Genomic DNA, 10,778 nt, shown 5'->3' with positions numbered 1-10,778 from the left:
TCACATAAGAAGCTTTAATTTGATAACTCATGCCACCGATGTGCCCTTGAACTGTATTTTTGTTTAAAGAAATTCTTTTAATAATATCAGATGTAGGTGTGTGTAAAACAGTTTTCACAACTACAACGGCTGGTAAAATCAATGTTTTACCTATGTTTCCATATTTTGCTATAAGTAAAGAGATATTGTAAGATGCTCACAAACCAACATCTTCTCTCTATATATATATGATGTTGAAGTGAGATTGTGTGGGTCTATTCTTAACTTTATCTTTGAGTGCTAGAAAATTTTTAAATCTTTATCTATTTTGTTAGGGTGACATTGTCTCAGATGATCCTCTAGCAATTGGTTTCGTATCATTATTTTAAAAAAGTCACTTAGGCAACGGCTTGTTTGACAATGAAAGGAATGAATCCCAGTTTTAAATAATCAATGCTGGACAGTGTACATTTCTTTTCGTTAAACATTTGTTACATGTAGACAAAATTAAAATTTTTAAATAAGTATTGAGAAGATTCTTTGGTTTGATTAGCAGGATATATATTTAAATGATTTACCAAGATAAAAATCATATATTACTGTATAAAATAATAACATTAAATGAATGTAAAAATTAAAAAAAGAGTGATTAAGTCCCTTAATGTAATTAACACCATTTTTTTTTACAAAATACATTAAATTCTTACCATTACCTATCAATCAGTCTGTTGAACCATGGGGGCACCACACAAGATCTGTCAACAGCCCTTCTATATTCCTCTCTGTACTTAGCCCTGGATAAACCATTTCATGGCAGACCTGCCCATTCTTTCATGTCTTCACATTGCTCTCTGTCTTTCATTCTTCATCCTGGAACTCAATGGTCAAAGGAGCATAAACCTGGTATTATTTTCTGGAAATAAAAAAAGACTGATTAAGTCCCTTAATGTAATTAACACAATTTTTTTTTTAAAAATACATTAAATTCTTACCATTACCAATCAATTAGTCTGTTGAACCATGGGGGCACCACACAAGATCTGTCAACAGCCCTTCTATATTCCTCTCTGTACTTAGCCCTGGATAAACCATTTCTTGGCAGACCTGCCCATTCTTTGATGTCTTTCCATCTCTCTGTCTTCCTTCTTTGTACACAAATGGGGAAAAAATGGACCATAATTCTTAAAAAAGAAATTTAATATCATTAAATAAAATTTAATTTAATTTCTAATTATTAATAAAATATCTTACCAGAATGCTAGCCACACTTTCTAAAACTATGACCAGTGCCTTATTTAAATCTTGAATTATATTTCTAGTCTAGGAGTTCCAATCAATTTTGTTGTATACAAAGGCCATGATACTGATTATAGGAATATGCCAGATGTCTGTTTCAGCATCTGAGTAAATAAATTAATGAAACTCCTATGACTCTAAGTTAGGGTAATGTCATCTTTCATATCTGTATTTAAAAAAACAACAAAAAAAAACTGGACATACATTCCTCATTATCAGTTCCCATCCTGTTTGTCATTTAAATATTTTGGACATTCCTTTTACATTCCAGCCAAGATCTTGCAGCGGACAGTAGAAAATGGCAGTTTGAACTTCAGATCATTGTGTCAACCATCTCGTGCAATCCACAAAACCAGGCAGTGTAATCAAGATCTACCTAAGAATGAAAAATACTATCAGATACAATTTCACATTACATCTAGAAAAGGATAGCTATATTTAACTTGATCTAGTAGAAGATGTACAAATATCATACCCATATAATGTAGATTAACAAACTGATTCAAGATAAATACTATTATCTTCTTATCTTATATAATACAGACGTTACTTCAAAAAAGAAGATGATTACATCCTACGCGTCAAACATTTAGTCATGCATATTAACCAATGACTTAAATTCTGCCAAGTCACTGGTTTTCCTGGCTAGCTCAGGCAACCCATTCCATGCTCTAATAGCACTAGGGAAGAAGGAGTATTTGTACAAATTTGTCCTAGCATATGGGACGAGGAATGTGCCTTTATCTTTGTGTCTTTCAGAGTATTTTATTAAATTTTGTCAGAAAAATGTCAGTTGTTAAGAGTAACAAAAAAACTAAAACAAATTAATTCCACTTATCTTATTCATGGCAAACCAGTAACACAGACTAAAAACACAAAATACCTAGGTGTTATATTAAATGAAAAACTGTCATGGAATCCACATATTGATGAAACTACAAAAAAATCAAACAAAGCATTAAGATTTATTAAAAGAAATTTCTATAAATCAAATAAGAACATAAAACTAAAATGTTATTTAAAACTTTGGTTAGGCCAATAATAGAATATGCATCCTCCGTTTGGGACCCCTCAACTCAAGAAAACATTAAGAAACTAGAACAAACACAAAATAGAGCAGTGCGATTCATAACAAATGAATATTCACATTTGACTAGAGTAACACCTTTAGTAAAATCACTAAATTTAGAAAGTCTTCAGGACAGAAGGCTCAAAAGTAAAGTAGCAATCATACATAAAACACTGAACCATAATCTTCAAATACAAAAACAAAATTTAATAAAATACTCTGAAAGACACAAAGATAAAGGCACATTCCTCGTCCCATATGCTAGGACAAATTTGTACAAATACTCCTTCTTCCCTAGTGCTATTAGAGCATGGAATGGGTTGCCTGAGCTAGCCAGGAAAACCAGTGACTTGGCAGAATTTAAGTCATTGGTTAATATGCATGACTAAATGTTTGACGCGTAGGATGTAATCATCTTCTTTTTTGAAGTAACGTCTGTATTATATAAGATAAGAAGATAATAGTATTTATCTTGAATCAGTTTGTTAATCTACATTATATGGGTATGATATTTGTACATCTTCTACTAGATCAAGTTAAATATAGCTATCCTTTTCTAGATGTAATGTGAAATTGTATCTGATAGTATTTTTCATTCTTAGGTAGATCTTGATTACACTGCCTGGTTTTGTGGATTGCACGAGATGGTTGACACAATGATCTGAAGTTCAAACTGCCATTTTCTACTGTCCGCTGCAAGATCTTGGCTGGAATGTAAAAGGAATGTCCAAAATATTTAAATGACAAACAGGATGGGAACTGATAATGAGGAATGTATGTCCAGTTTTTTTTTGTTGTTTTTTTAAATACAGATATGAAAGATGACATTACCCTAACTTAGAGTCATAGGAGTTTCATTAATTTATTTACTCAGATGCTGAAACAGACATCTGGCATATTCCTATAATCAGTATCATGGCCTTTGTATACAACAAAATTGATTGGAACTCCTAGACTAGAAATATAATTCAAGATTTAAATAAGGCACTGGTCATAGTTTTAGAAAGTGTGGCTAGCATTCTGGTAAGATATTTTATTAATAATTAGAAATTAAATTAAATTTTATTTAATGATATTAAATTTCTTTTTTAAGAATTATGGTCCATTTTTTCCCCATTTGTGTACAAAGAAGGAAGACAGAGAGATGGAAAGACATCAAAGAATGGGCAGGTCTGCCAAGAAATGGTTTATCCAGGGCTAAGTACAGAGAGGAATATAGAAGGGCTGTTGACAGATCTTGTGTGGTGCCCCCATGGTTCAACAGACTAATTGATTGGTAATGGTAAGAATTTAATGTATTTTTAAAAAAAAAATTGTGTTAATTACATTAAGGGACTTAATCAGTCTTTTTTTATTTCCAGAAAATAATACCAGGGTTATGCTCCTTTGACCATTGAGTTCCAGGATGAAGAATGAAAGACAGAGAGCAATGTGAAGACATGAAAGAATGGGCAGGTCTGCCATGAAATGGTTTATCCAGGGCTAAGTACAGAGAGGAATATAGAAGGGCTGTTGACAGATCTTGTGTGGTGTTCCCATGGTTCAACAGACTGATTGATAGGTAATGGTAAGAATTTAATGTATTTTGTAAAAAAAAATGGTGTTAATTACATTAAGGGACTTAATCACTCTTTTTTTAATTTTTACATTCATTTAATGTTATTATTTTATACAGTAATATATGATTTTTATCTTGGTAAATCATTTAAATATATATCCTGCTAATCAAACCAAAGAATCTTCTCAATACTTATTTAAAAATTTTAATTTTGTCTACATGTAACAAATGTACGAAAAGAAATGTACACTGTCCAGCATTGATTATTTAAAACTGGAATTCATTCCTTTCATTGTCAAACAAGCCGTTGCCTAAGTGACTTTTTTAAAATAATGATACGAAACCAATTGCTAGAGGATCATCTGAGACAATGTCACCCTAACAAAATAGATAAAGATTTAAAAATTTTCTAGCACTCAAAGATAAAGTTAAGAATAGACCCACACAATCTCACTTCAACATCATATATATATAGAGAGAAGATGTTGGTTTGTGAGCATCTTACAATATCTCTTTACTTATAGCAAAATATGGAAACATAGGTAAAACATTGATTTTACCAGCCGTTGTAGTTGTGAAAACTGTTTTACACACACCTACATCTGATATTATTAAAAGAATTTCTTTAAACAAAAATACAGTTCAAGGGCACATCGGTGGCATGAGTTATCAAATTAAAGCTTCTTATGTGATTCTTTGCAAAGGAAATATATACAGTTTGGGATCAGTTTGGAACTAGTGGCGTCACAGGCTCTGATGGGGTGTAGCGCTGTGTGCTGTAAACTGCCTAGGGGTTGCCAGCTCCTTATTTTTCCTCAGGGTTGACCCACGACAGCTTTCCCATGTTTGGGAATAGTTGCAAGGCACCAGATTTTTAAATTCAGTTTTCCTTCTGCTATGTTGCTAATGAGCTCTTCCTGCTTGAAGCCTACTGGCTAAGGCGCCAGTTACTCGCCTTCGTCCCTTCCCCTTTAGTGAAAACAGTTCGGCGGACACGTGAAAGATACACGAGAAACTCTTTGCGAAAACTTTTACAATGATACTTAAAACAAATTAATTAATTAATATTTATTGTTTGAATGTCTTCTTTATAGAATGTATGAAACATGACATCCATAGGAACAGATGATAAGCCTGGGTAACAAAACATTTCCAGTGTGTTTGATGATTCCAGCAATACATATTAAATTGGTTAAATTTGAATTTTATCAATAAAAATGAGTTATTATTTAATACTTTATATGTATTTTTAAATTGCATTTTACTCTTCAACTCACTAAAATTAGAAATTAGTTTTCAAATAAATTGCAAAAAAAAAAAGCAATATAAGTTAAGCAGGGGGTCTATTAAAAAGCAGAAAACATGGCAAGGGGTCTACGAAACAAAAAAATTTGGGAAACACTGGTCTACAGTGAAGTCAGTCCCGCGATAGTGAATTCTCAAAAAAAAAAAAAAAAAAAAAAATTAAAAACAAAATTTATCTAAAAAAAATTAAAAAAAAAAAAATTATCTAAAAAAAAAAAAATTTATCTAAAAAAAAAAAAAAAAATTTAAAAAAAAAAAAAAAAAAAAAAAAAAAAAAAAAAAAAAAAAAAAAATTAAAAAAAAAAAAATAAAAAAAAAAATTTTATAAAAAAAGAAAAAAAAAAAAATTAAAACAAAATTTATCTTAAAAAATTTAAAAAAAAAAAAAAAATAAAATAAAAAAAAAATTTAAAAAAAAAAAAAAATTAAAAAAAAAAAAAAAAATTAAAAAAAAAAATTTTATAAAAAAAAAAAAAAAAAAATTTACTTAAAAAAAAAAAAAAAAAAAAAAAATTTACTAAATGTTTGGGAACCACTGGTCTAGATTGAAGTCAGTCCTGGGATAGTGATTCTCAAAAAAAAAAAAAAAAAAAAAAAATTTAAAACAAAAATTTTTTTAAAGAAATTAAAAAAAAAAATTTATCTAAAAAAAAAAAATTGAAAAAAAAAAAATTAAAAAAAAAAATTTTTTTATAAAAAAAACATCAAAAAAAATTTTACTAAACTTTTGGGAACCACTGGTCTACAGTGAAGTCAGTCCCAAGATAGTCTATTCTCGAAAAAAAAAGAAAAATAAAAAAAAATTTTAAAAAAATTATAAAAATTTGTTTATAAAAGTTTGGGAACCACTGGTCTACAGTGAAGTCAGTACTGGGAAAGTCAATTCTCGAAAAAAAAAAAATTAAAAAAAAAAAATTACCTAAAAAAAATAAAAAAAAAAATAAAAATAAAAATTTAAAAAAATTTATCTAAAAAAAAATATATAAAAAAAAAATTAAAGTTAAGCAGGGGTTCTACCGAAAAGCAGAAAACATGGCAAGGGGTCTACGAGACAAAAAAGTTTGGGAACCACTGCTCTAGATCTACATATTTAATATTAGAATCATCATTAGAGTTTGTCTAGTAGAGTCTAAAAAAGAATGTATAGATTACTATAGTCCTAGTATTCTAGATTATTAGTCTTGATCTAACTAAAAATTTTCAATAAATATTCTGGATTTCTTCAGCTTGGTCCATGTCGATCCTATCGTCTTTGCCTTATGGTCTACCGTTCTTCTGTTTTCTTTGCTTTGAAATCTAGATTGACTAGATCTACACAATGTCAATATAATTTCTAGATCTATATATCTAAGACTAATTAGTATGGGCTTAATATTACTGTATTATTTAGTTTAACTACAATTTTTCAGGTCAGCAGCATTACAGTAAGCACTGGTACAGCGTACCGGCACTTTTTTCAATGCAGCGAAAAAGTTACTTTTGTATTTTAAAGTTTATTATTTATTTATTAGTTGTTAAAAGGCAATCCATCACTGAGCTCCGGCACCTATTTCTTTACAAAAAAGCACTGATTACCTGTATATTCTTTAACAATAACGGTTTATTATTCTCAGGAATTAGTCATTCAAAAGACGGTGAGGAAAAGAATGGTCGACAAACCTTGTGTGGTGCCTTAACAGTCCAACAGACTAAGGAATAGATAAAGGTGAATTTAATTTATATCTTGATCTATATAAGTTGATTTACTGGACTAAAAATCTAGATATTGGTAAAACTTTGCTATTCTATTCTAAATCTAGTGTGACATTCCATATTTTTTATTCTGATTTTAGATAGATCTTGATTAGATCTAGATCCCATATGTATAGGACTTAGCACTAGATCTCTAGAAATTATTGTATATGATGCTAGATCTAGAAAATCTAGACTTGACCATAGAAATCTTCAAGAAAAATAATGAACTAACCTAGACAGATCTCTTGAATTACATTGTAAATCATCTTGTTTGAATTATCTCCACCACCTTCAGTCAATAGACAACTATGGCTCATACGAGAACAAGAGCCTCTGCGTTGGCATCGACTATTTTCCAATCCTTTCTGTTCAGCTTCATCCATATTAAAATACATTTTAAAGGTTTTTATTACTTAATAGAAAAGATCTAGAATTTTAATAAGAATCTAGTCTATCTAGATCTAAAATTCTAGATCCACCCAATTTTATGTATACAAGTAGTATGGGTGTAGGATTGGCTTAATATAATAGTGAACAAATAGATGCTATCTTACTAGATTTTTCTAAGGCTTTTGACAAAGTTCACCACCATAGTTTGCTTAAAAAATTAAAATATTTCGGCATTAATGGTCCACTGCATCAGTGGATTAAGGACTTTCTGATAGGGAGAGAACAAACTGTAATAATAAATGGCTCTAAATCAACACCGATAACAGTAAACTCAGGTGTACCTCAAGGAACAGTCTTGGGTCCACTACTATTTTTAATTTACATAAATGATTTACCAAATTGCATTACTTCAGGAACAAAAGTCAGATTATTTGCAGACAATTGCATAATATATAGAACAATAAAAACAACACAAGACACAGATATTTTACAAAGAGAATTAGATGAATTACAGAAATGGGAATCAAATTGTCAGAAAAATGTCAGTTGTTAAGAGTAACAAAAAAACTAAAACAAATTAATTCCACTTATCTTATTCATGGCAAACCAGTAACACAGACTAAAAACACAAAATACCTAGGTGTTATATTAAATGAAAAACTGTCATGGAATCCACATATTGATGAAACTACAAAAAAATCAAACAAAGCATTAAGATTTATTAAAAGAAATTTCTATAAATCAAATAAGAACATAAAACTAAAATGTTATTTAAAACTTTGGTTAGGCCAATAATAGAATATGCATCCTCCGTTTGGGACCCCTCAACTCAAGAAAACATTAAGAAACTAGAACAAACACAAAATAGAGCAGTGCGATTCATAACAAATGAATATTCACATTTGACTAGAGTAACACCTTTAGTAAAATCACTAAATTTAGAAAGTCTTCAGGACAGAAGGCTCAAAAGTAAAGTAGCAATCATACATAAAACACTGAACCATAATCTTCAAATACAAAAACAAAATTTAATAAAATACTCTGAAAGACACAAAGATAAAGGCACATTCCTCGTCCCATATGCTAGGACAAATTTGTACAAATACTCCTTCTTCCCTAGTGCTATTAGAGCATGGAATGGGTTGCCTGAGCTAGCCAGGAAAACCAGTGACTTGGCAGAATTTAAGTCATTGGTTAATATGCATGACTAAATGTTTGACGCGTAGGATGTAATCATCTTCTTTTTTGAAGTAACGTCTGTATTATATAAGATAAGAAGATAATAGTATTTATCTTGAATCAGTTTGTTAATCTACATTATATGGGTATGATATTTGTACATCTTCTACTAGATCAAGTTAAATATAGCTATCCTTTTCTAGATGTAATGTGAAATTGTATCTGATAGTATTTTTCATTCTTAGGTAGATCTTGATTACACTGCCTGGTTTTGTGGATTGCACGAGATGGTTGACACAATGATCTGAAGTTCAAACTGCCATTTTCTACTGTCCGCTGCAAGATCTTGGCTGGAATGTAAAAGGAATGTCCAAAATATTTAAATGACAAACAGGATGGGAACTGATAATGAGGAATGTATGTCCAGTTTTTTTTTTGTTGTTTTTTTAAATACAGATATGAAAGATGACATTACCCTAACTTAGAGTCATAGGAGTTTCATTAATTTATTTACTCAGATGCTGAAACAACATCTGGCATATTCCTATAATCAGTATCATGGCCTTTGTATACAACAAAATTGATTGGAACTCCTAGACTAGAAATATAATTCAAGATTTAAATAAGGCACTGGTCATAGTTTTAGAAAGTGTGGCTAGCATTCTGGTAAGATATTTTATTAATAATTAGAAATTAAATTAAATTTTATTTAATGATATTAAATTTCTTTTTTAAGAATTATGGTCCATTTTTTCCCCATTTGTGTACAAAGAAGGAAGACAGAGAGATGGAAAGACATCAAAGAATGGGCAGGTCTGCCAAGAAATGGTTTATCCAGGGCTAAGTACAGAGAGGAATATAGAAGGGCTGTTGACAGATCTTGTGTGGTGCCCCCATGGTTCAACAGACTAATTGATTGGTAATGGTAAGAATTTAATGTATTTTTAAAAAAAAAATTGTGTTAATTACATTAAGGGACTTAATCAGTCTTTTTTTATTTCCAGAAAATAATACCAGGTTTATGCTCCTTTGACCATTGAGTTCCAGGATGAAGAATGAAAGACAGAGAGCAATGTGAAGACATGAAAGAATGGGCAGGTCTGCCATGAAATGGTTTATCCAGGGCTAAGTACAGAGAGGAATATAGAAGGGCTGTTGACAGATCTTGTGTGGTGCCCCCATGGTTCAACAGACTGATTGATAGGTAATGGTAAGAATTTAATGTATTTTGTAAAAAAAAATGGTGTTAATTACATTAAGGGACTTAATCACTCTTTTTTTAATTTTTACATTCATTTAATGTTATTATTTTATACAGTAATATATGATTTTTATCTTGGTAAATCATTTAAATATATATCCTGCTAATCAAACCAAAGAATCTTCTCAATACTTATTTAAAAATTTTAATTTTGTCTACATGTAACAAATGTTTAACGAAAAGAAATGTACACTGTCCAGCATTGATTATTTAAAACTGGGATTCATTCCTTTCATTGTCAAACAAGCCGTTGCCTAAGTGACTTTTTTAAAATAATGATACGAAACCAATTGCTAGAGGATCATCTGAGACAATGTCACCCTAACAAAATAGATAAAGATTTAAAAATTTTCTAGCACTCAAAGATAAAGTTAAGAATAGACCCACACAATCTCACTTCAACATCATATATATATAGAGAGAAGATGTTGGTTTGTGAGCATCTTACAATATCTCTTTACTTATAGCAAAATATGGAAACATAGGTAAAACATTGATTTTACCAGCCGTTGTAGTTGTGAAAACTGTTTTACACACACCTACATCTGATATTATTAAAAGAATTTCTTTAAACAAAAATACAGTTCAAGGGCACATCGGTGGCATGAGTTATCAAATTAAAGCTTCTTATGTGATTCTTTGCAAAGGAAATATATACAGTTTGGGATCAGTTTGGAACTAGTGGCGTCACAGGCTCTGATGGGGTGTAGCGCTGTGTGCTGTAAACTGCCTAGGGGTTGCCAGCTCCTTATTTTTCCTCAGGGTTGACCCACGACAGCTTTCCCATGTTTGGGAATAGTTGCAAGGCAGCAGATTTTTAAATTCAGTTTTCCTTCTGCTATGTGGCTAATGAGCTCTTCCTGCTTGAAGCCTACTGGCTAAGGTGCCAGTTACTTGCCTTCGTCCCTTCCCCTTTAGTGAAAACAGTTCGGCGGACACGTGAAAGATACACGAGAAACTCTTTGCGAAAACTTTTACAATGATACTTAAAACAAATTAATTAATTA

General features: G+C 30.5%; 1 long non-coding RNA gene across 1 annotated transcript; it reads left to right on the top strand.

Moving 5' to 3' along the window:
• Positions 1-9,052: 9,052 nt before the first annotated feature.
• Positions 9,053-9,990, top strand: LOC129922146 (uncharacterized). Its single transcript, XR_008774118.1, has 3 exons — positions 9,053-9,176; positions 9,283-9,429; positions 9,515-9,990. It is a non-coding gene; the product is annotated as an uncharacterized LOC129922146 (long non-coding RNA).
• The last annotated feature ends 788 nt before the right edge of the window (positions 9,991-10,778 follow it).

This window comes from Biomphalaria glabrata, chromosome 12 (assembly GCF_947242115.1).
Source record: "Biomphalaria glabrata chromosome 12, xgBioGlab47.1, whole genome shotgun sequence".
NCBI lineage: Eukaryota > Metazoa > Mollusca > Gastropoda > Planorbidae > Biomphalaria > Biomphalaria glabrata.
Note: the sequence above shows the minus strand (reverse complement) of the source record. Positions and strands in the feature narration are given on the sequence as shown.